The 26,437-nt window shown below is 40.8% G+C and overlaps 2 long non-coding RNA genes and 1 pseudogene across 8 annotated transcripts; 1 reads left to right on the forward strand and 2 right to left on the reverse strand.

Moving 5' to 3' along the window:
- Nucleotides 1-1,038: 1,038 nt before the first annotated feature.
- On the reverse strand, nt 1,039-2,234 carry LOC146654409 (odorant receptor 131-2 pseudogene; annotated as a pseudogene).
- Nucleotides 2,235-7,584: 5,350 nt separating this feature from the next.
- On the forward strand, nt 7,585-12,030 carry LOC146654410 (uncharacterized). 2 transcript variants are annotated; one of them, XR_014907246.1, is made up of 6 exons: nt 7,585-7,728; nt 8,022-8,101; nt 9,174-9,278; nt 10,011-10,168; nt 10,594-10,651; nt 11,590-12,030. It is a non-coding gene; the product is annotated as an uncharacterized LOC146654410 (long non-coding RNA). The 2 variants fall into 2 exon arrangements; XR_014907245.1 differs by lacking the exon at nt 7,585-7,728 and having other exon boundaries at nt 7,779-8,101.
- Nucleotides 12,031-14,249: 2,219 nt separating this feature from the next.
- LOC146654411 (uncharacterized) lies at nt 14,250-19,157 on the reverse strand. 6 transcript variants are annotated; one of them, XR_014907190.1, is made up of 8 exons: nt 19,047-19,157; nt 18,674-18,753; nt 16,653-16,832; nt 16,064-16,554; nt 15,422-15,578; nt 15,134-15,171; nt 14,843-14,958; nt 14,250-14,700 (listed from the first exon to the last, which is right to left on the reverse strand). It is a non-coding gene; the product is annotated as an uncharacterized LOC146654411 (long non-coding RNA). The 6 variants fall into 6 exon arrangements; XR_014907191.1 differs by having other exon boundaries at nt 16,645-16,832; XR_014907194.1 differs by lacking the exon at nt 19,047-19,157 and having other exon boundaries at nt 16,653-16,827; nt 18,674-18,893.
- Between the last annotated feature and the right edge of the window lie 7,280 nt (nt 19,158-26,437).

The following is a 26,437-nucleotide window of genomic DNA, read 5'->3' on the forward strand; positions in this document are numbered from 1 at the left end:
CTGCAAGACGGCATGCTAACGCAAAGCTAGCCAAGAACCCCAAGTGATAAGATAAGATAAGACTTTATTGATCTTATGGCGGGAAAATTTATGCTTTACCTCAGCTCAGGTACAGAAGAAAAATACAAAAATACAAATAAATACAAACAAATACAAAATAAGTAAGATAATATTATAAACAGTAGTATACACAGTATGTGATTATGGATATAGAGTTCTGGAAATATGCAAGACGTAAATGATATTAAAGCTGAGTGTATGGACACCACTGCCCAGCAGCCAGAGCCTGATTGCTAACAGGTAACAAAGGCAGTAATGAGCAGTCAGGCTTGCAATCTCCATTTCTACCTGTTCATGTGTCTACAGTAAAATCATTGTGGTGTCTTTAAAGTCTCTTTGAGCTGGTTTTCAACTTCGCTTGCTGCATTACTTTTAGGAAAAGTAACACAAACTCACCAACAAGCATTTATTTCATTTGTTTACTTGAGGTTTGATACAACCTTTAATGAAGCCAAGTGTATTAATGATGAGTTGAACCAAGAACTTTCTAAGTTGGATAAATCGTTACAGCTTGTTACTATTAACTTTCAGTCCCGTTCTTATGTAATTTGGCATACTTCAGCCTTTTCTTGCTGTTTTTCTTCCTTAAGAATGACTTCTTGACAGACACCATTCTATCTAATCCATAAGTGAAATATAACATGTGTTTTGCTTTAATAATATAACAAAATTATTGTGTGTTCCATTGTTTTATGACATCTACATAACAGTAGTAAAAGAAAATGTGTATTTGTTACAATTTATAATTGTTATGATATCGGTTGTGCATCCACATTTGGTGCCCTATCACATAATGCCAAATTGCGATGACATGATTCAGGTGTTTTAATAATGAACATATTAGATCCTGGAAAATTCCATTTAGTTTTATTTATATTGTGATAAATAATCATGAAGTGTTTGATCTTGCTGATTAAATATGTCTATGCCTAAAGACATTAGAGAAATAAATTTGTTCAAAAAGACATTTATTCTTATTTAGCCTCTTATGTTAGACTTGATAAGTGGAAAACACCACACATACTTATTATTTTGTTTATTGTTCCACATATTGTGTAGATATTCTACAGTAAATTCTGTCAAATGAGATGAACTAACTCTTATTATTTACATTTTTTTTTAAACCTCAGTGTAAATTGTACCTGTTAAAATATATGAAGTTAATCATTACATGCTTGTCGATATTGTCCAAATTAATGAATGTTTTGATTAAATATGGATGTTACCATTATTAATAGTAGTGATGTACTTTGTCAAATCACATGTTTTTTTGAACAGGATGAAGTAGGCATGAGATTTTTCAAAGAAAGAAAGAAAGTTTCATCCCTGAGGCCATAGATGAGAGGACTCAGACACCTTGGAACAATACTAAAAAATACATAGTTAAAATATCTGAAATCTCTAAACAAGTTGACGTCAATCTGAAGGACAGCTGTTTCTATGAATGGACTCCACAGCTGAACAAGACAGAGAAACAGCTGGAAAGCATGAAGGATCACTGTTCTCACTCCTTTTTGTGTTGACTTCTTACTCTCTCCTGATGCAGCTTTGGCCACTTTCATTATTTGAACATATGAAAAAACAATAGTGATGCCCATAGTCATGAAATAAAACTGACTTACAGCTGAGCGAGCATGATCCTGCCATCTATAAAGCATAAACATTTCAACAGAGCAAATAGTGTATTGATTGTAGAAGCTAAGTGAAGCAGTAGCAAAGAACATGGAAATGATAACAATGCATGGCCCAGAGCTGAGGCCATGAATAATCAGGATACAGTACATAGTGCTGCGTGTGGAGCACAGCTGTCCATGACGAAGGGGCATACAAATGGCCACATAGCGCTCCAGAGTCATTGCTGTCAGAGTAACTGGTGTGACAATAGAATACACAAGCACAAAAAGACAGATAAATATACACAACCAAACTTGCACTGAACATCTGGTTAAAATAAGCAGGATATCGGTCATGAGTAACAAAAAGCTGTCTGACAGTAAAGTGACAAAAAATAAAATGTAGCGAGCAGATGTGTGAAAACATTCCTTTTTTACAAAGGTCACAATGAGCAACATGTTGATACAAAGAAAGATTATGACCAGGGTGTGCACAATCATGACCCGGACTGTCAATAGTTGGTGCAAGAAATCACAAATTAGTGAGCTGTTACCTGCCATTGAGAACAAACACGAGTATTTAAATAACTTCTAAGAGTCAATCATTGTCATTATAAATGTAAGATTTACTCTAAAGACTGAAACCAAAAAATCAGTCTAGTGGAGAAACCTTTCGTCCTTTTCCAAACACAAATTTCCTCTTCTGACCGCTGCAGTTCTCTTATAGATGACAGTGGAACATTATTTTAAAGGTTATATGAAACTGAAGTTGTCATATGGTGTCATCATCTTTCCTAAGAGATCATTCCCCTTGATAGCTGTACACTGTTGATAGATGGAGCACTCAGTCAGGAGAGTCTACAACTAATTAAAGTTTTGAAAACTTCGTTGCTTGTTGACAAGTTAATCAATTGGCATGGTTATTGCCAGAAGCAAGACTACATCCCATTATTTTTTTAAGGTATGTCTTATTATGCCCTACAGTGACGTGACCGTGACAAGCAGTAGGCCTATTTTGTGCAATATTCAAACAAGTCAATAGGAAAAATTATTTTCTTCCCTACTTATTGCCTTTAAGGTATTTATTGCACACTGGGCAGCGTAAATGATTTGTTGTTGTTTTTTTAATAAATTGCCAATACGTAGGGAATAGGACTCAGACACCTTGGAACATATCCAATAAATACACTATTCTCTTACATGTTTGTCTGAAATACCCTTATCATGGTGGCGGGGTTTGTGTGTCCCAGGGGATCCCAGGGGTTATGTTGTCTGGGGACTTCTGCCCCCTGGTAGGGTCTCCCATGTCAAACTGATCATCCTCTGTTGTTGACTTGGCTGTCTCTGACCACTACTGTGTGTTTTTTAACATCACCGGTTTTATTCAGCGGGAGACCTCGGTGCGAACTGTGAGGAGGCGCTATCTAACCTCTGAAGTGGCTGCAAATTTTACCAGGGTTTTAGACGAATGCCCCCCTGTGATTTTATCTGCACCCTGCGATTTGATTTTTAATCATTTCAACAGCAAACTGAAGAAAAGCCTTGACTCCGTTGCTCCACTCACCACCAAAAAGATTAACGTAAAACACGTATCACCCTGGAGAAACGAAGAAGTCAAAAAACTCAAAAGAAATTGCAGGGCAGCAGAAAGGAGGTGGAGGAAAAATAAAAATACTATCAACCATCAAATATTTTGCGAGCAACTTAAAATGTACAATAATACATTAAGGAATTCAAGAAATTCATACTTCGCCAAAATAATCAGTGATAACAAAAATAATCCCAAGGTCCTCTTTTCCACCATAGATCATTTATTTAACCCTGATTTTAACAGCTCCCAAAGAACCCCCACAGACTCGCTCTGTGAGCAGTTTGCAGACCACTTCAGGGGAAAAGTAAGCGCCATCAGATCTGATATTTTATCTAATCGCGATATGTTTGTATCTGAGGGCTCGATTGTACCTGAGGAGACACTGGACAGCTTTGTCCTGGTTAATGCTGAGAACCTTCAGAAAGTTTTCTCCACAGTGAGACCCACCACATGTCTTTTAGATCCAATCCCTTCTTCACTCTTTAAAACACTTTATGGATTTTTTGAGGCTGAGCTTTTATACATGATGAATTGCTCTCTTCAGTTGGGTGTCTTCCCTGCTGCCTTTAAAACGGCGGTGGTGAGGCCCCTTCTGAAGAAGAGCAATTTGGATTGTAATGATTTTAATAACTACAGACCTGTATCCAACTTACTATTTTTAAGTAAAATCTTAGAAAAACTTGTTTTTACTCAGATTAATGATTTTCTAAATGATAGACAGATCCTGGAGATATTCCAGTCTGGATTTAGGGTGAACCACAGCACAGAGACTGCTCTCCTAAAGGTTTTAAATGATCTTAGATGTAACTGGGACTCCCAAAAGCTCTCAGTCCTGGTGCTACTGGATCTAAGCGCAGCCTTTGATACAGTAGACCACGCTATTCTTTTAAACAGACTGAAACACATGGTAGGCCTCTCTGGTGCTGTACACAACTGGTTCACTTCCTATCTCTCTGACAGAACTTTTATGGTGAGTATGGATACATGCTCCTCTAAGATCCATAAAATGACATGTGGTGTGCCTCAAGGGTCGGTTTTAGGCCCTGTACTTTTTAATTTGTATATGCTCCCTCTCGGCGGTGTCATCAGGAGGCATGGAGTGAACTTCCACAGTTACGCTGATGACACGCAGCTGTACATCTCTGTGTCTCCCGATGACACCAGACCAATGGATGCACTTTTTAACTGTATTTTAGATATAAGATCTTGGATGGCAGAAAACTTTTTACAGCTTAACCAGGACAAAACTGAAGTTTTAATCGTCGGTCCTGAGGCTCAGAGAGAGAAACTCTTGTCTAAATTAGAGGCATTTTCACTATGTCCTTTGCTACAAGTGAAAAACCTGGGTGTTATTTTTGACTCTGAGCTTGGCTTTATCCCACATATTAAACATGTAACCAAAATTGGATTTTATCATCTAAAGAATATAGCCAGAGTCCGCCCTATTCTCTCTCGGGCCAACACGGAGATGCTGATGCATGCTTTTATTACCAGTCGCATTGATTACTGTAATGCCCTGCTCTCTGGTCTTCCTAAGAAGAATATTTCAACTTTACAACTTTTGCAAAACTCGGCAGCTCGTGTGCTGACGAAGACCAGAGGGCGGACCCACATTACACCGGTTTTAGAATCGCTGCATTGGCTCCCCGTGTGTTTCAGGATCGATTTTAAAGTTCTTTTATTGGTTTTTAAATGTCTTAATGGTCTTGGGCCTTCTTATCTCTCAGATCTGCTTTTACCATATGAACCCTCGCGGACCCTGAGGTCCTCTGGTACTGGCCTTTTGATTGTCCCTAAAGTCAGGCACATACTCACGGAGAGGCAGCTTTTCAGTGGTATGGTCCTCGTCTGTGGAACAGCCTGCTGGAGGAGCTCAGGGCCGCAGAGAACGTACATGTTTTTAAGAATAGGCTCAAGACTCACCTTTTTAATTTAGCTTTTACTTAGCGTTTATTTATTTTATGCTTATTTATTCTATCCTGTTATTTTATTATTAATTTAGGCTTTACCTAATATTTATTGATTTTATTCTTATCCATTTTTTAATCTTCTTACTCTATTTATATTTATATTGTATCCCGTTCTTATTTATTTTATCATTTTACCCTGTATATAGCCTATTGTGGCATATCTCCAGTGTTTCCTCGGAGGGGGCTCTCTGCACCGGGGCTGTGATCGACCGTGGCTGCTGGGTCTCCGGGGGTCCTCTCAGCCTGGCTGGGGGGCTCCTTTGCCTCCCTCCTGCTGTGTGCCCAGCCTGGAGGCTGCGGTCTGTGACCGGCTCTCGGTGCAGACGGCTCCCTGTTATAGTGTTTCCTCACTTGGCTCATGTGAACCCAGCCCAATTTTTACTCTTTAAGTGTGCGCGCGTGTGTGTGTGTGTGTGTGTGTGGGGTGGGGGGGGGAGATATGTGTGTATTCACATCATTTATGTTAATGAGAGTGTGGGGAGTGAGTTGGAGGGTGGGGTGGGCTGCTTTTAACTATGTAAAGCACTTTGTGCTACATTTTTTGTATGAAAAGTGCTTTATAAATAAAGATTGATTGATTGATTGATTGATTGATTGATTGATTGATTGATTGATTGATTGATTGATTGATTGATTGATTCAGAAGACCCCTATGAGCACAACACCAAGGAAACCGTTCACCCTGCCTGGGAAGGGTGCCAAGAGTGAGCGTCTGGTGGCCAGTCCTTAGTCCATGGGAACCGGCTGGGCAAAGCCTGAAAAAGGCAGATTCGGCCATCCTCCTTCAGGCCCACCACCCACAGGAGGCACCATAGGGGTCGGGTGCACTGTGTGCCGGGCAGCGGCCAGGAGCAGAGGCCCTGGCGGGCCTACCAAGACTGGCAATTAGGACATGGAATGTCACCTCTTTGGTGGGGAAAGAGTCTGGTGGGGAAGGTGCCTGAGTTAGTGGTGAGGTTGAGAGGTACCAGTTAGATATAGTCGGGTTCACCTCAGTACATGGCTTGGGTTCTAGAACCAGTTTCCCGGAGAGGGGCTAGACTCTGTCTTAGTCTGGAGTTGCCGCTGGTGAGAGGCAGCAGGCTGGGGTGGGTATCCTAGTATCCCCCTGGATTGCAGCTGTTATTTTCTTAACGTGTTTTGTAAGTTTAAGTCTGCGTCCATCACTACACCCAAATTTCGTGCCTGGTTGGTGGTTTTTAGGTGTATAGATTGAAGTTCTCTGGTGACCTCTACTTGTTTTTCTTTGGCTCCAAAGACTATTACTTCAGTTTTGTTTTTGTTTAGCTGGAGAAAATTGTGGCAAACCAGTCACTAATTTCCTCAATGCATTTACCAAGAACCTGTACAGGGCCTTGGTCTCCCGGTGACATTGTGATATTTATTTGTGTGTCATCTGCATAGCTATGATAGTTTATTTTGTTGTTCTTTATAATCTGTGCCAGTGGGAGCATGTAAATGTTAAACAGAAGAGGTCCCAAGATGGAACCTTGGGGAACCCCACATGTGATACTTGTCTGCTCAGATGTGAAGTTACCTATTGATACAAAGTATTTCCTGTTTTCTAAGTATGTTTTGAACCAGTTTTGTACAGTTCCTGAAAGACCTGCCCAGTTCTCCAGTCCTTTGAGTAATATGTTGTGGTCAACTGTATCAAATGCTGCACTGAGATCCAGTAAAACTAAGACTGACATTTTTCCACTGTCTGTATTCAGACATATGTCATTAAACACTTTGGTCAGAGCAGTTTCAGTGCTGTGGTTCTGTCTAAAACCTGACTGCAAGGTATCATAGTAGTTATTCTGTGTTAAGAAGTAATTGAGCTGTTGAGAAACTGCTCTTTCTTTTTTTTTTTTTTTTTTTTTTTTTTTTTTTTGCCTGTCCCGTTTGGCTCTTTTGCCATCAGAATTGTTGTCTAAAGGCAAAGAAAGATGCCCAACGGATTTACTTTACCAAATTGACCATCCCAGCCTTGCCATAATGGTCCATTTGATTCACCTTTTATTGTTTATTTTATTTTCACTTACTGAACATGGGACAGACTTGACTGGGGGAAAGAAGGGGAGAAAGAAAGAGGGAAAGAGAAACAGCTGAGAAGAGGGACGGGGGAGAAGGGCAAAAACCAAAAACCAACAGAATGAGCAGAAAAAGAAAAAAAAGAAGAAAAAAAGAAAAAAAATGCATATATCAATCACCTGGGTCACCTGCTGAGAAAGAAAAAAGAAAACAAGCAGAAGAGAACAAGAGTAATAGAATAAACAACATCACAATGATATTTGGGAATATGACAGTATATACTAAATATTAAACATTATTGTGCAGCACATAAGATCAACAGAACCAACACGTTCTCACTCCCAACTCGTCAAACGTGTGACGCATGGTCAGGCTCCCTCTGCTGCACTTATGGACGCGCAGGGTACCCCTCTCGCGTCGGGAATTGACGTGAAGGGTCCTCCGATTGAAGAGATTGCCGCGGAAGTGCCTTTTGTCGGTATATTTAGACATTTTCCAAATCACATTGTAGTGACATATACAGAACACAATAAATTATATAATGTAAACAACTACCTGAAAAACAGGTAGAACGATACTTATGTATGGTTTATTGCATTTACGGAGGGAGTGATGTATGCTGGGTAATGGCACAGCTAGCTACTGGGTGACTTTATTCACCCGCTTCGGCTGTTATCAGTCCATACAATGGGCGTTATTAGCACAAACCAGTCCCATAGATATGGGCCATCTCCTGCTAGATTGTTCAGAAGGTTGTTCTCATCCATCCAGATGGAGGATCACTAACAGGAGCGTGGAAGACTCCAGAATCCACTCTGGCTGGAATCTGGTGGAGACAGCAGTGTTTACAGGTAAGACCATTTAAACGGACAGCATTTATAGAATGACTATTAAAAGTCAGCGAGTGTCAGTAATGTTAATGTGGTTATGTTAGTAATACACAGAGTGCTAATATAACAGCTTTACGATGCATTTGTAGATATTATTACGTGTTTTACCGTCTTTATGGTGCTAGCTTAAAGTTACGGTGTAAACGTTAGCCTATATTGGAGTAAAGCTGTTGCTGGTTAAACGATGTTAGCACAGAAATATTAGCTTCTGTCATGACTGATGAAGTTACTAGTTAATAAAGTTTCCAGTAAAGTGTTTAATCGCAGCCACAGATTGACAGCAAATATCTCGATTAGCTTCAGTGCATCTGTAATAAATATGTGCAAGTTTCAGTGCTTCGTTTAAACTGTATGATACTTATACTGACCCAGGGTCAGTGTAAAATACAATCCTAGCTGTGTGAACAAAGCCTGGCTCCTTTAATCCTGCATGACAAACCTCAGGATGCAGGCTATTATTACTCTTTACTGCTGGCACACCTGTCACACCTGAGAGTCAGCTAGAAACTTACAGTGACGTGGACATCATGCAAAGACTGCCAGACTCTGTAATACTGCAAATGATCAGTGACTCAGGTTATCACTAAACTTTAAACGGTACCTCTGTGTCTCTGTGCTGAACATCTAGGATTGGGTCAGGCTGCATTGACTGTGGGACTTTAATGTGTTAAAAGCAGGTTGAAGACGGCTCAGAAACATTTGAAGATTAAAATTTAGCATTATGGCTGCTGGTGGTTTGTAAAGCCTCTACTCAGCTGTATTTTTGTTACTAATTTATGTTTGTTGTTGTTTAACACAGATTTCAGAAGAGCAAATATGCTTAATAGTTTAACTAGATGTCATTTGTCAGTGTGGGACTGCTGAGTCACCGGAAGAACTCATTTCATTCATTCTCCACATGATGTTCATTTACAGAAATGTTTCACAGGAACTGATTTCTCCCAAAGGGTGAACTAGTGTGTTTCCATAGATTACCTCTGTATGAATGTACTTCTTAAATGAAGGCAAGTGTTTGTCCTTTTTTGTTCCTCAGGTACAGTACGTGATATCAAGGGCAGGCGGTCAACACTGGGGATAGACAAGAAGCAGACGTACTTCCAAGAGGGAGCTGCAGTGAGGACACAGCCAGGTCACTGAGGTCAGAGATCAGAATCTGAAACAGCTCAGGTTTATATTTTAGAGGTTATAAAAATCAAAATGTATTATTTAAAGAAACCTTTAAATAATAGTCATAATTATGATTATTATAACAAATATAAAACATTTAAGTGGATTTTCTGTTACACATATTGTGTTAGCCCTGCAATAAACTGGCAGCCTGTCTTTGTCCTGTATCAGCTGGGATAGGCTTCATCCTCCCGCAACCCTGAATTGGATACATTGTATTCCAATTATGCAATCTGATCATTTACAAACTCAAGGTATCTAATCAAAATGTAAGTAATAATTATAAAATGGGAAAGCAGAAATAAGTGTGACATAAATGTAAATGTGTGAGCTGACATAGAGGACAGCTACATGCAGTCTGAAAAACCTTTGTTGTCAAGTTTGCAGGTATATCAGCACGAGACATTCTTACATAGAAGAGACGTTAAAGTCTCTAACTCAGTGAAGCATTATTGGTCCCATCTGTTTGGATAAATATAGTAAGTTGATGTATGTCCATTTATTGACACATTTCCTTAAGTGCTTATCCAGCTCAGGATCACAGTGGAGCTGCAGCTGGATATGTTCAGTAAATAAACCTTCCAAAAGTTAACAATAAACCTGCATCCATGTACGTTGTTGTCCACAGGATGAGAAAATCAAACTGGAAGACTGTGGAACATGTTAATAAATGTTTGTGTGTTTATGCCTGTGTCTTTCACAGGAGGCGCTGGAAGGTTTCCCTAATAGTTCCTGGTGAATCAAAGCAGAACCATAAAGGTTGCTGGACTGCATGATGGCCTTACCCCTGAGCAGTCATCCTGTTAAAGGAGGAACCAGTTAGAAGCTGTTTTCAAAGTAGCTGAGCAGATTTCATCTCAAGTAAGCAATTAACTGTTTGTTCGTTTGTTCTGCCACTTAAAGAGCATTTAAGGATGTCTTTCGAGTGTCCAGTTGAATTAATTCTACTGGCTCTCATGGTCATTTGTTATTATAGACATATTTTTCATGTTCATCCAGCTATTTAGTAAATTCTATCTATTTAGTAATATCCGTCAGCTATAAAATGTAATATAAATATAAAAATATCTAAATATCTCCTGCTCCTTATATTTTAATGATGTAAGTCTGTTATCGTGTTACATTAGCATTCCTCACATATCAATGAGATGCTGTACAGTACAATCCTACTGACACAGCAGAGGGATAACGACGGCTATTCAACATCGTTACACGACACATTCGAGCTGCATGATGCAGACAAAGTGACTAAATCATCTTTTTGTGGTTTATTGTCTTCAAACCAGCAGACAAAGCTGATGGCAGAAGATGTCAGAGAAGAACTTCAGGCCGTGGACTGAAAAGGTATTTTTTTCTTGTTATCAAAAGACATTTGGAGTGGCAGCTTCTACAACTGGTTGTGCTAAAGTAACGCTTACAGTCTAAGAAATCACAGTGTTGATGTTCAGCACAAAGAGAAAAGCTCACTTGTTTGAATTTATTTACAATCATAGTTTTATAAATTCTGACTGTAAACAGCTTTTACAGCTTTGATATTGTTTGACACTCGATATCAGGTTTAATTTAAAGGTTTCTGTGTCCCAATGAGCCATTTACACTGATCAGTGTCAGTTTAACTGTAACACATTCATTATTTAGATTCAACAGAGAAATAAGTGAATGTAAAAATGGCAGCCCTCAGGCCAGGTTTATAGAGATATATGCATGCATTATGAAATTTATGTATCCCAGATAATTGTTATTCATCTAGTCATGGCAGACCTACCTCTTCCTCCCAAGTTAACTGCAACCCAAAAGAACTAGTGGGGCTATTTACACACTCACAACCAGTGTGGGGTAAAAAGAGCCACCAAAAAGCTGTCAGCCACAGATGTGCTAGAAGAGTTAGAAACTCTACTTATGGAGAAACTTTCTAAGTCTAACAGAGGACAGGTACTCCTGCCCAAATAACATGATATAACCCCACATACAGCCCAGCCATAAAGTGAACCAAGTCATTTAGTTAAAGACAGCATGGGACCAAATGCATGTAACCAGCCTGCATCAACCTGACATTTCTTCCTCCTGAATTAAATGAATGAATGGATGAAAGTTAAATGACTACAAACCTAAAGCCACTAGTTCCCACACTGGAGCTCCCTGACACTGTGTGTTAACCGTATTTAGCTTGTATCAACAGTTGTAACAGGCTAAGCCACCTGAGACACTGCATTGAATTTGTTCCTGTCTTAATGATTTCAGCTGACTGGTTTCAGCTCAGATGTTCTGCTTTTTCATTTCAGTAGATCAAAGCAGCTCGTGCTCCTTCTGCTTCCAATTTAGAAGAAGAAGAAGAAGAAGAAGAAGGCGAAGGCTTCAGCAAAGTGGCGTTCATGGTCTCAGTGAACAGTCACGGTCACACACTGCATGTGGTTTTAAAAGCAACATGTCTGTTCACCACAACAATGGAGATGTGTAATATTAGTGCAGCTACGGTTTGTTTTTGAACATCAGTTCTGTTTTCTACTTTGATCACTTAGACCAAAAAAGTGTTGTTTTCAGATTCTTTCTTTTAAATCTATAAAGCACCTGCTCATTTTTTTATTACAATTAGTTTCACATAAATGTTAGTGTTTCCTTTATGATCTTTTAATGCTTACACTACACTGTACATGTCTACATTAGAGACATTTCTGTTACCTGTTTCTGTTGACTCAGAGTTGTGAAATGTTCTTTTATTTGATGCTCAATATGAAGCTCATAATTTTCTTACAAATAAAACTCTAATGACAAACATGAACAGCTGTGCTTATTTCTGAGACATGAGTTTTTGAATGTGTTCATATTTAGACAGTGTGCATCTGTCTGCTGAAACTGTAATGGTGAACCTGAGGTGATGGTCAACAGAAGGCAAATATATATCAGTATAAAACAATATTGAAGTAATGTCTTTACCCTCTGCAGCGTGTGCACGCAATCACCTTATTCACTGTAGTAAACATGCACCGCTAGCTCACGTGACTGACTGTCTCCATGGTTACATCGTATATTATTAGCTATGTAAACAGCTTCCAAAGATACCGCCATAGCTCTCTGCAGCTGTAACACTGTCACACTTTGCAAATCATTTTACGTTTTTGATAGTTATGAAGACAGAATGTGTTTTTAAGGTCATGCTAGGCGGTTGCTATGGTGGTTGCTGTGGACTTGGGTGGACCGCGTCCGATTCCTGTTATTAGCTGTCCGCCGTAGGAAGGCTGCGTTCCATTTACAAGTAGTGACAGTCTGCCGCAACTCGAACTCAAACCCCGCTTTCTTTAATTATAGGCCTTTTATAGCCGTTCATGACACGCACATACACACATAAAGCACTTTGCCTCACCATGAGAATGCAAGTTTACCTAACCTAACCTTAAAGTATCTGATATAGGATAGAAAAATGAAGCAACCAGAGATTTAATGATGAAGACTCTGGGTTCTGTAGTTCACGTTTTACAGTCCTGAATGACTCTTTGCATATGATTTATTGAAGAGGACTTTAGAATGCACTTTACATTTAGACTGTTGCTGTTTCATTTTTTACATTGTTGCCGTGTTATGTCATGAATAAGGTTCACCTGCTGGGGGTTTGATGGATCAGCTGGACAATACAGTCAAAGACAGACTTCATTCATCATATGCAAGAATCCTAGTTGGATTTTTGTTGTCACTCGTGTTTTTGAACCAAATATTGAAAACAATTCTGACAGACTGGATACCTGGTCAGGGTGTACATTACCTTGTACTCAAGCATCCCAGGACAGAGCCCTGCCCCACCATGAGCCTGGGTGGATCCGTGGTTATAATATAAAAGGACCGATACTGAATATGAATATTTCATGAAAATTGAATTATAATACAAATTAGTAATAAGGGTTTCTCTGCGCCCTTATCTACCCCATACTCAAAGAGCTGCGGGCAGAGAGGGTGACAGGAGTGGATGGCACTGAAGAGAAGATGCTCGGTTTCTGGAGTCTCCTGGTCCTGTCAGTATTAGTAGGATGCATCTGCTGTGTCTTCTCGTGGATGCTCACCTACCTTGACTCGTTCCAGCCTGGTATGGATTTACCAACACTGCGGACAGTGGCCCACGTCAGAGACGTTTAATATTGATTACATATGTCTGAATTGCTAACCCTAACCCTAGCTCAACAGACCACAATGCCCTGGACTGTCAGTATTATTACATGCTGTGAACATAAGTACCTTTGATCACAGTTTAAAAGAGAAGGAATATTGGAAAGAAAGATCAACATTGTGATATTATTTCTTCCAAACTGACCAGAAACATGCTTGTCAGACTCTCACAGCAAAGGATCAGACTCACTGTGCATGACAGCTCAGGCCAATGATGTCTGTTAGATTGTCAGTTGTTTAGTGCTTCTGTACAGTTAGGGTCACGTCTCTATTTCAGAATAATTAATATGCGGAAAACACAAAGTTGATTGTCTTCCAATATTCTAGCATAATTAAAAAACTTTGACTTTGTAAGTACATATTATTAGTCCTAATGCCAGTATGATTCTTCATAACTCCTGCTTTGAAATACTGAACTTTAAAATTTACCTGATGAAAGATAATTCACAGTGGCACTCTGTCAGGATCATTCTGACTGTAAGATCACTGTATTAATCTGAATCCTTCTGAAATGTGCTGTGAATGAATGCTGATGCAACTCACTGTGGGAGAGCTGTTAATAAAATGAATCTGTGACACATGCAACACATTCACAGAGGAAGAGGACACAAAGGGAGGACACGCAGAGGCTGTGTTGAAGTCAGAAATCCAAATCTTTATTAAAAAACAGGCGGCGGTTACAAACAGGAAGACAAGCAGTCCATCAAACAGTCTACAGGGTCAAACATACAGAGAATTCAAACAGCAGTAAAAAATAACTGGACACTGAAAAACTTAAAGCAATGTGTGACGCAATAAAAGGAAGCAGCGCAGTATATTCACTGAATTATCATCAATTACAAAAGAGAAAAACGACGATTTCTAAGGATTATTTTCTTAAATGCAGTTAGAGTGTGGCTGGTAAAGATGGAAACATACAGAATGTAAACTGTGTGAGCTTGTGAACTTTGTTAGTAACAAATGAGGTAAAAAAAAAAAACACAACCAAAACAGACAAAACACAGAAAGAGGCTCTCACTATTCGTTCATAATTAGAAAGAAACATTCTGGTCGTGGATTTTTACAGTCTTAGTTCCGCTCGCTGTCATCATTATAATCATCATGATCAATGGCGAGGTCCTGAGGTGGGCGGGGCTGTCTCTGGTGATGTCACCATGAAGGAACAGCATCTGGCACGTGTTGGTGAAACATCTCAGTACGCTGGTGTAGTTTCCTCTCCAGCTGTTTGACATGTGACACTTGAACATTAAGGGGAAGAAGAAGAAACAGTGTTAGGTCAGGTGACCACATGGTTTCTAAAGTAACTGACAGGAAGTAACCAGGCCGTTAGAAATGGATGGCATGTGTTTAGAGTTACTGGAGTTGGGTAACTCTACTTACCAAAAGCAGAAGCACACAGATGAAGGATCAGATGCTGAATGTTGCAGGAACATGCTCATGTGTGGTGGTCATTCAGTGCTGCAGGTTAGACAGTCCAAGACTGATATGCTGCCCATCTGAGAGTTTGAAAACACACATGCAAAGATTTATTTTGTGTTACAGTCAAAGTTGGATGTTCATTTTTGTCCTTTAAAAATGTTTGTGTATTTGAAAGCACTAACATTTAAGGATGACTTGGATCGTCTCCTTTAAAGGGGAGACAAGTGTGTCCACGGATCCACGTCACTTTACCTGGATGATGACTCCTCCCCCCTCACTCAGAAACACTCCTAATATAACCAAGCAAATAAATAATATTGAAGATTTACTTACATCATTACAAAAACATCAAAAACATCTCCTTTGATTCTATTTCTCCATTCCTGCTGAACATCAGGCAACAAATATCTCAATAAATCACAGTAAAATGTAAAGCACATGTTTTCTCTGCTTTGTCTAACCTCTGCAGAGCCTCTGTCAAGAAAAACATATCTGTAAGCATAAAACAAATATACATTCATAACACGTCACTGGACAAACCTCGGTCAGCTGATTTCCTCTGTGCAGTGCAGACGAACATCAGTCAGCAAGTCAAGGTGGTGAGATGGACTGGTGCCCTTTGTGACTCTGCTGGTTCTTCTGAGGAAACACCACCGTCTCTCCACACCGTCACCATCTGTGAGCACAAACTGCTGCTCTGCCAGCATGTAGGACATCACATATCACACACAGGGGTGAAGAAACATCAGAGCTCAACTTTGGATACTTTAGATCTAAACAGATCAAAGTAGCTCTTAGTTTCAACAATCAGTGAGCAGACAAACAATGATACCAAACTGATTCTGTATGAATACAATATGGTATTTTCAATACAGGTGTCAAATTAATTTATTAAAACTAATACAGATATATGTATATATATATTTTTTGATAAATTAGTTTGCTAAATTATAAGAATATATATATATTTTTCATTTAACAATTGCAACTGAAAGAAATTAAATATTGAACAAAAATATATTGTCACATTCTGAGCATGCTCAGCACGCTGACAGACTTGAAGTTGCTACAGATTTTAAGAAGTGATAATTATAGGGAAGAAACTTCTCTTTTTCATCCGTTTAATCAAACATTTGATGCCTCAGCTGTCTCAGTCTATAGCGTTCTGCAACTACAACTAACCTGAGGCTTGGATTTGGCTGCAGGTGCCCCTGTACATCCTTCTCAGCAGCACACATGTGGGTACCATTTAATCCCACTTCTTCCTGAGCTTTGCTTCATCACAAGACCAAAGGTGGCATCCCGTGTCAGTCTTATCATCATCCAGAAGAAACATTTGAAGAAACATCATGGAGAAGAAACATTTACGCGCCTCCTGGTTTTGTTTTCTGATCCTGCGAAAAGACCGAGGACAACAAAGCCCAGAGAACACGAGATACACAACATCCAACATTCAGACTCAACAGCCTCCATAAATGAAGAGCACCAGGTTGGTTCAGTTATAGTAGATATAAGCATACTTCACATTACTGGGTATGAATAATAATGAGGAGGCAAACTTTGAAGATGCAGAGCATGATGTCCCATCATCAGACTGTAAACAAACATCCACCAGGCTTCTTTGTTGCCAAAATTGATGATTCTCCCATCAGGGATCAGTAGAGTGTATTAACCTGTGGTATAAGCAGCAGTCACTGAAATATTACTCTTTCAGATAAGAAATCTAGCACATAAAAGCCAGGGTGGGAGGGATCTCTGCAAACTGACTTACCTCTGCAAGTGTGAAGCTCAACAAAAATCTGACTCTCCAGTCACTGACAAACAAAAACTCCAGCTGGGAGATAGAAAACGCTGTCTGGGTCCTGCTGGATGTTGCTGGTCAGAGTCCCACATTAGCAGAGTGCTTCTTGGTCCCACTGACCCATGTGGACAGCGACTGTGGAGAACTGTTCTGGAAAACAGAAAAGAGAATTAAAATAACAAAAAGCCAAACACGATTTCCACAAAGACTCTCTTGGAATCAGCAATCAAAAAAAAAACACTGGTTCATATTTCAATTAAATATGAACAGGTTCCTTAAATGTACGCAGTTCAGATCTGATTTAATTTAATTTCCTTCACACAGCACATTCGTCCAGGCTGACAGGTAAGCACAGAATTAATCTCAGGTAACATGACTCATAGTAGAGATTCAGTAAGAAAGATTGCAGGCTCTAATATTATTACCACACAATCCAAGGACACACCAACAGCTCAGATTTGTAGAACTATTTAAACAAATGTCTTCTGAATATTCAATTCAGGTTCACAGTGGGGGGGGGGGGGGGGGGGGGGGGGGGTGTCATGGAATTTTTTAAATAAAGTCTGCAACACAGAAAGAGCTGTGATCAAGCTATTTATTACTGCGCCAACACACATCAAACATCACAGTTCAGTCATGTCAGCGCTGCCACAGAGGTCGTGCTCCTGCTCCTTTATGCATTCCAAGGAAGAGGAAGTTAAACTGATCACACCACACTTCACGTGTCTCGCTATGAAACCTAACGTATCAATGGTTAAGCTGTTTTGTGCCCTTGGCCTTATCAGCACCTGTAAAGGGAGTTGTTTTCTCAAACTGCTGACGCTGAAGTAAGTTCATCTAGTTTTAGAAACTTTCACTGAACAGTAACAGTGTCACAACTAAGCACATGCATAAGCACTTAAATACTTTAAATGAGAATAACAGAACATTTCTATTACAGAGGCTAGAGCCTGTCCCAGTAGTCATAGGTAGAGCACACCTGGACAGGTCACCAGTCTGTCAGAGGACTAACACAGAGACAGACATCAGAGTAACAAATCTATTTAAAATTAATGTAAGTTTGCTGCAGCTGTATGTATGAACATGTGTTTCTGTGCTCACAGTCCACCTCTCAGGAACCTGCAGTTCACTTTTAGTCTACTTTAAACAGACCTCACAAAAGGCTGATGTGGCTGGATCAGTAGTCTGATTTAAGTACGATACCTTTGGCCAGGGATTAATCTGGTGCATCGCTTCACTGCAGTCTTACGTATTTTCCCCACACCTGAATAAAAAATACTGATATATACAAATAACAGCTTCAGCTGATGCAGCCTGACCCAATCCTAGATGTTCAGCACACAGAGACACAGAGGTACTGTTTAAAGTTTAGTGATAACTTGAGTCACTGATCATTTGCAGTATTACAGAGTCTGGCAGTCTTTGCATGATGTCCACGTCACTGTAAGTTTCTAGCTGACTCTCAGGTGTGACAGGTGTGCCAGCAGGAAAGAGTAATAACCTGCATCCTGAGGTTTGTCATGCAGGATTAAAGGAGCCAGGCTTTGTTCACACAGCTAGGATTGTATTTTACACTGACCCTGGGTCAGTATAAGTATCATACAGTTTAAACGAAGCACTGAAACTTGCACATATTTATTACAGATGCACTGAAGCTAATCGAGATATTTGCTGTCAATCTGTGGCTGCGATTAAACACTTTACTGGAAACTTTATTAACTAGTAACGTCATCAGTCATGACAGAAGCTAATATTTCTGTGCTAACATCGTTTAACCAGTAACAGCTTTACTCCAATATAAGCTAACGTTTACACCGTAACTTTAAGCTAGCACCATAAAGACGGTAAAACACGTAATAATATCTACAAATGCATCTTAAAGCTGTTATATTAGCACTCTGTGTATTACTAACATAACCACATTAACATTACTGACACTTGCTGACTTTTAATAGTCATTCTATAAATGCTGTCCGTTTAAATGGTCTTACCTGTAAACACTGCTGTATCCACCGGATTGCAGCCAGAGTGGATTCTGGAGTCTTCCACGCTCCTGTTAGTGATCCTCCATCTGGATGGATGAGAACAACCTTCTGAACAATCTAGCAGGAGATGGCCCATATCTATGGGACTGGTTTGTGCTAATGACGCCCATTGTATGGACTGATAACAGCCGAAGCGGGTGAATAAAGTCACCCAGTAGCTAGCTGTGCCATTACCCAGCATACATCACTCCCTCCGTAAATGCAATAAACCATACCTAAGTATTGTTCTACCTGTTTTTCAGGTAGTTGTTTACATTATATAATTTATTGTGTTCTGTATACGTCACTACAATGTGATTTGGAAAATGTCTAAATATACCGACAAAAGGCACTTCCGCGGCAATCTCTTCAATCGGAGGACCCTTCACGTCAATTCCCGACGCGAGAGGGGTACCCTGCGCGTCCATAAGTGCAGCAGAGGGAGCCTGACCATGCGTCACACGTTTGAGGAACGTGTTGACAGAACACAGTGTGCTTTGAGGTAGGAGCCAAAAAGGGTGTAGTTTGTGGGTGTGATCACCCGTGTGTACACCTGTGAGCATGGACGCGCTTGTTTTTTGTTTTTTAAAAGGTTCCTTCATGTAATGATCTGCTAGAGGGTGTGTGTGTGTGTGGGGGGGGGGCACAGCCCCGTCCTCCAGGGCATGAAGCAGGTATGGAGGAGATCAAAACTCCAGACATCCAGAGGCCCCCAGAACACAAGAGACCAAGGAAGACCAACAGAGGGGCAGCCGCGCCACTGTCCCAGAAAGAGCTGAGGAGAGTCCCAGATGAGGGCTCACTCAGCAGCCGCGGAGCAGAAGCCAGGGGGAGTTGCAGTGACGCGCCCGTGAGCTCCGCCGGCAGCCAGCCGTGCCTGAGTGACCGAGCCCCAGGCCGAGAGGCCGGGGGCACCCCACCTCCGAAGTGGCCCGAGCAAGCCCCAGGCTCCAGGCCCCGATAAGCGGCAGCCAAGGAGTGAGCCGGTGTGTACCTGGACGCCCATCCCCGGACACAAAGAACCACCAACGCACCGACGTCTGAGGGAGTCCGCCACTGGCAGGGGAAGTGGTGGTAGGGGGAGATAGGCCTCCATACCTTGGAGGGCCTAAGATGTCCCCAGAGAGGTGGCGCCTGACACCCAACCTGACATATAGACACAGAAATACAGGCACACACATATACAAACATCCATTCCCACCCTCATGCTCTCATATACACTTACTCCACACTCAACCAACGTGGAGACAGACATAAAGAGACGCTGTACACACGATCACACTCCCCAAGCGTACTCTAAGCCCCGGGTCTAGGTACCCTTGCCCCTGGAGGGGGGGGAACTGCACCCAGACCCAGGTGGTGTTACCCTTTTCCCTGCGGTGGGGGGAGGCAGACCGCCCCGACTCCGCAGCAGCAGGGAGGCCCCACACTCCAGACCGCAGTCGGACGGCCAACTCCTCCTCCTAGCCCCCCCGCTCCAGCAGGTCGCAGAGAATGGGGGTGAGAGAAGACTCCAAACCTCCCTCCACCCGCTCATTGTAGTGTTGATGCATGTGTGTTCTAAGGTGCATTTAAAACCCAGGAGGGCATGGAGCTACCTGCCAGAGAGCAGCAGGTAAGCGCATGGTCCCTCCTGCTGGCCCTCAATGTCTACGTGTATTTAACATTGAGAGGTGGGCAACGACGCCAGGGGTGGGGTGTACACCCTGATGGTACTTTGGATTCCGTGTATCGTGCCCACCCCCAAGATCCTATATGTATGTGTAATGAGAGTGTGAGTAATGTGAATGTCTAAGTTGTGGGATAAAATTGAGGCAGGGGCAGCCAGAAGGGGACAGGGGGGGTGGCCTCCTCTGCACCCTGGTGACATACCCCTACTCCAAGGTCCTGCATGTGTGGGTGGTTGTGATGGAGCGGGAAGAGGGAGGCAGCTGGAGATGGGGAGGGAGAAACTGCTCTTTCAACGATCTTACTTAAAAATGGGAGATTTGAAATCGGATTTTGAGATAGTTGTTCATTTGTGTCTTGTCAAGATTGTCCTTTTTCAGTGTAAGTGTACTTACAGCAGTTTTTAGTGGTTCTGGAAACAAACCTGACATTAAAGAACAGTTGACGATCTGTAACAGGTCTTTGAGACCTTTTGCTGTTAATAGGGTGAAACTGTTTCATGGTGTTTAAGCAGTTTTTCAGTGGACACAGTACATATCCTGAATATGCCGTTGATGTACCAATTGCTTGTCTAATCTTTTAGATTCTGACAGTGAAGAATTTGGCAAAGTCATTGCAGGGCATGGTCGAATGAAACTCTCCTCTGCCACTGACACAGGAGGGTTTGTTAGCCTGTCAACTGTAGCCTTCACCTTAATGGGAGCAATAGTGTCCACAACATTTAATATTTTAGCATTGAAGCTATTGACGAGCTCATTGACCGAAAGTCTCGACAGGCCAGGTGTTAATGGGAAGACCTGGTTAAAGATCTCACTACTGTTTTCAGTTAAACACTATTTTGTGATCACTGCTGTTGACATATTTGTGTGGGCTGAAATTGTACTTTCAAAGAAAACACAGTAATGATCAGACGGGCCCACAACAGACACAGTAACCTTTGAGATTGTATAGGAATTTCTTTTACTTATGTATTAATCACATTATTTTATTGTATGATGCCTTGGTGCCACTGGATTTTAACACGTCTTACACTCATACAGTAAGACAAATGGTGGGGGTCTAGTAAGGAAGTTGGGGGAAGCAGACAACTCCACAGGAAGAGTCTTTTGTCTCTTTGAGGACTCTGGGAGGTAGCAAGGGAGTGTGAACCTTAAGGTGTGAAACAGCTGTGTACTGCCTTTTGTTCCTGAAGGAGGTATTTAACTGAGAGCCATGCTAGGCTCAGGGAGACTGCTCACCGTCTGCCCCGCGGTCATGTAGGCTCTCCACAAACTTGGTTGTCTGTTCTTTGTGTGTTTTGATTAAAGAATGTTAGCTACCGCTCATCTGCAGGCTTTATTTAAATGGAAAACCTCCACAACAAAATACTCAGGCCCTTGGAGATCAGTACGTCAAGAGTGTGTCCTCTATTATGCGTGGTCTCTGTTACATGCTGAGTCAGCCCAAAGTTGCCCAGAGTAGACTGCCCAGGAGACCATTGGCTGTCCTCTACCCTCTCTTGAAGATCTCCTTAGGTCCTGCTGCATTAGGAAAACCAAGAACATTTTAAAAGATTCTTCACACCTTGGTCACATTTTATTCCAAGGAGCATTAAATCAAGGACAAACTGACTTTCTATCTATCTAAACATTATCAATACCACTAGGCATCAAAGTCAAAAGTCAAAGTCAAAGTCAACTTTATTTGTCAATTCTGCCACATGTACAGGACATACAGAGAATAGAAATTTCGTTACTCTCGTTACTCTCAAACCTCAAACTCTCAAACTCTCAAACACTCAAACAAATCAAACGCTGCCTAGCACCTAGTAAAACAACAGCCGTCTGTGTGCATGGGTGTTGGACTTCCTCACTGGCAGAAATCAGGTGGTGAGGGTGGGTAGATGTGTCTCTAACAGCATCATCATCAACACAGGAGCACCACAGGGATGTGTCCAGGGGCGGAGCATGGGGGTGGCTTACTGGGCTTAAGCCCGGGTTGTTTTGTCAGAAGCCCGGGGTCTTTTGGAGTGTAATTTTTTCATAGTTAGATGCCTGGCTGACAACTGTATAAAACAAAAAGTACACACAATATTCGAAGCACATAGTGCACACTGTGGGAATTTACGACTGTGCGTGAATCCCCCCTGATATTGGTATGATCCGAGCTCAGACACTAAGCGACTGAGCGAGGGGGCGGGGCAGCTGCTGCCTGTGAGTGCGCTGTTGGAGAAACGGAGCCAGCCATACTAAGGAGAGCTAAAGTTTGACCAGGTACCAAAGCAAATCATTCATACCGTACAAATAATGTAAATATGACGGTGCATCACGAAAGATTGATATCAAACTGATCACTTGACCAATATTACGTTACTTGCTCTTCAAGTGAATCAACAAATGGCGAAATGAAAAGCCGAACAAATGCTATTTTTTTAGAGAGTCTTAGCTTACGTGTGTTTATTTCATATTTTCAGTTCGTACTCTCCCCGACTAAATCGGTTTCAGTTATGTACTGAAATATAAGAATGGACATTAGAGGGTTCTTTCAAAGAAAAAACTCAGGTAAATGTTATTTTATATATTATGCTTTGTATGTTGTTCAGTATATTTCTATGCAAAACAAGAGGGATTTCAGTACACAGCAGGATATTCACATTTGTAACCAGATATTTACATACACTTTAGGGAGAAAACATAAAACATTTTTACTGTACAACATCAATTTAGAGTAAACTTTTGTTTTAGATAAATATTGAAATATCTTTCGAATTAGTTAAATGTCAGAATAAAGAGAGACAGAGCTGTCTATTTTTTATCACTTTGATCAAATTTAGGAGTACATATACACTAAGTTTATTGTTAATTAATAAGAAAACTCCAGACGATTCCATTCTGAGCTGAAGAAGCTTCTGATAGGTTAGTAGAGTCCATGTGAGTAAATTGGTGGCACAGCTGTGGATGCATATAAGGCAAAACACAGAGTCTGTTTCTGTGACATGGGAAAATCAAGAGATGTCAACCAAAACACCAGGAAAAGAACTGTGGAGCTCCATAAATGTGGCTCAAGTTTGAATACAATTTGATGCCATTTGCAATTAAGAAATGCAGATATTTTCTCTCTTTACTCTTAAAGTTAACAAATATGTTTTTTATATTTAGCAATCTAAAAAAATAAGCATTTAGTCTGATTTGATGTTACAATTAAAAAAGTGTTTGTGTTTTGATCTGAAGAGTACATAAATATGTGATTTCAACTGTATATTTGATGATTGTCAGCACAGAGAGGGAGAGAGAGGAACAGAGAGGGAGATGGAGAATGAGGACAGAACAGAGATGGAACAAGAGCAGGTGAGACACACATGTTAGTCAAATGGTTGTTTAACAAAAGTATCACCGTATCATAGGTACTCATGTATCTAGTACCTAGTGTTTCTTTTTAGGTTTGCTATTTTTCAAATTCGATATTTATTAAGTTATGCAGGCTTGTTTGCACAACAAGGCTAAATAATTATATGAACTTTTCTCAATCTAAATAGTGGACTTTGGTAGAATTAAAAAAATAAGTGTAGTGCAGGCCTATGATGATTTTTAGTGCTACTATCATCTAGTTCTGATTCTGGTTCTGTCTTGGTTAAATACCAAGTAGTCCTGATTTTGAACTGTTGTAGTCCTGTTTTCATTCCGGATCAGTCTTGGGTCTGGTTGAATTGGGGTTTAGTCCTCATGTCTTGATAAAGCCCCGATTTTGTTCTGCCTTGCTGCTTAATTAAAAAACTAGTTTAAGGTGTCCTGCACATGTGATATATATTTTTCTCTATATGAAGTCATTCTTTTTTGAACAAAACTCAAAACGGAGCCAATTAATCTTTCAGTCATTTCTAACCCCCCCCCCAAAAAAAAAAAAATCCCACATACATACTACCCTTTAGGGCATAGGTGTCAAACTCTGGCCTGCGGGTCAAATTTGGCCCGCAGCCTAATTACATTTGGCCCGCGAAGCCATACCAAATTACTATTAGAGCTGGCCTACTGGTATTATACAGCTAATATATATATAGCTGTATAATAAAGCTGTTTAGTATTAAGCTTTGCTTGTTCCATATTCAGTTTTTCAGCAAAACTTGTTTAAGTCCATAAGAAAAGAGTCATTCTCATATCGGGGTGGCTGAAGCTCAGGTGGCAGAGCAGGTCAGCCACTAATCAGAAGGTCGGTGGTTTGATCCCAGGCTGCCTCCTGGCTGCATGCCAAATATCCTTGGGCAAGATACTAACCCCGTGTTTGCCTACTGGTGGTGGTCAGAGGGCCCGGTGGCGCCTGTGTCCGGCAGCCTCGCCTCTGTCAGTGTGCCCCAGGGCAGCTGTGGCTACAATGTAGCTTGCTATCGCCAGTGTGTGAATGTGTGTGTGAATGGGTGAATGACTGAATGTAGTGTAAAGCGCTTTGGGGTCCTATGGACTAGAAAAGCGCTATACAAATGCAGGCCATTTACCATTTACCATCTGGAGGAATAAATATATTTCAATAAATATATTTCAATAAATATTAACGTTAGCCTGCGACTTTTTTCCAGTTTTGAATTTTAGCCCACTGTGTATTTGAGTTTGACACCCCTGCTTTAGGGCTAAGCCCCGGGTGTTTCAAATGTCTGGCTCCGCCTCTGGATGTGTCCTCTCGCCACTGCTCTACTCCCTCTACACCAGCGGTCCCCAACCCCCGGGCCTCGGACCAGTACTGGTCCGTGAGTCGTTTGGTACCGGGCCGCGAGAGTTGAGGCTCAGGTGTAAAAAGTGTATGGTTTTCAGGGTTTTTATCGGTTTTCAGCGTTATTTTGTTATCGTTTTTATCGTTTACTCGGTTTTCCTGGTTCTTTTCACGTGTGTTATGAATAAATTTTCTTTTTTTCGGTACCGGTACTAGTTTTATTTCGTTGTATTTATCCGCGACACCTTAAAGGCATAAACCGGTCTGTGACGCAAAAAAGGTTGGGGACCGCTGCTCTACACTTCAGACTGTGTAGCCGCCCATCGCTCCAACAGCATTGTGAAGTTTGCTGACGACACAGTGGTGTTGGGCGCCATTCAACAATGAATGAATGTATATGAATAGATTAGATTAGATTAGATTAGATGAAACTTTATTAATCAACAACACACAAATTAGTGTGTTGTTACCTGCCATAGAGAGCACTTCTAAGAGGGCATCGGAGTGTAAATGTAAGACTTATTCTTTTCAGGTTTCCTGTTCTGGTTTTCTGAGAGATGACAGTGGAACATTAATTTAAAGGTCATATGAAACTGAAGTTGTGAGATGGTGTCATCACCTTCCCTTAGCAGCCATTCCCCTTGATGGCTCCACATCAATGATAGATGGAGAACTCAAGAGACTCTACACTGAAGTCTAGTTCTGAAAGTTCTGAAAAAGTTTTTGCGTGTTCAGAATTTAACTGTCATAGTTATTGCCAAAGAGAACAAGTATATCCTGTTATTTTACATTTGTATATTCCTACCCTCATATGTCTGTAACAAATAATAATCAAAACCTATTGCCTCTTTTAAGGTATTTACTGCATGCACAGCACTGTAAATTAGTAAAAGAAAATTGTCTTCTCTGTTTCAGATACTAATTAATTTTTTAAATTGTTCAGTTTTATTGTGATAATATGTAACATGAAGCATGCCACATGCCATGACATTCCAGCAAATTTGCTGCAATAGCCCAGTATAACTCTAGATCTTAACCCTGAAATGCTGAAAGCTAAAAAAAAAAACAAAAAAAAAAAACAACAACTTTCCATAGCATGCATGCTTTCTATTATAGGATGCACCAAAATACTATAGATGTGGAAAAGTCTGTACAGACTATCCCAGAAGGTTGTTTCTGTTCATCTGAAAGTAGTGTTTTCAATGGAAGAAATGTTTCATCACTCATCGAAGTGACTTCGTCAGTCTCAGCTGGCTGCAGGTTCCCCCAACCTTATAAACAGTACATTTGCACAATAACTGAAACCAGCCCACTGAATGAAAAATGGGCTGGGAGGTCAGTTAGTACAATTAGTTAGAACAAGACAATGCTATTGACCAGACC

This window comes from Rhamphochromis longiceps, linkage group LG14 (assembly GCF_057381845.1).
Source record: "Rhamphochromis longiceps isolate RC_006_pf linkage group LG14, R_longiceps_female_GT1.1, whole genome shotgun sequence".
Lineage (NCBI taxonomy): Eukaryota > Metazoa > Chordata > Actinopteri > Cichliformes > Cichlidae > Rhamphochromis > Rhamphochromis longiceps.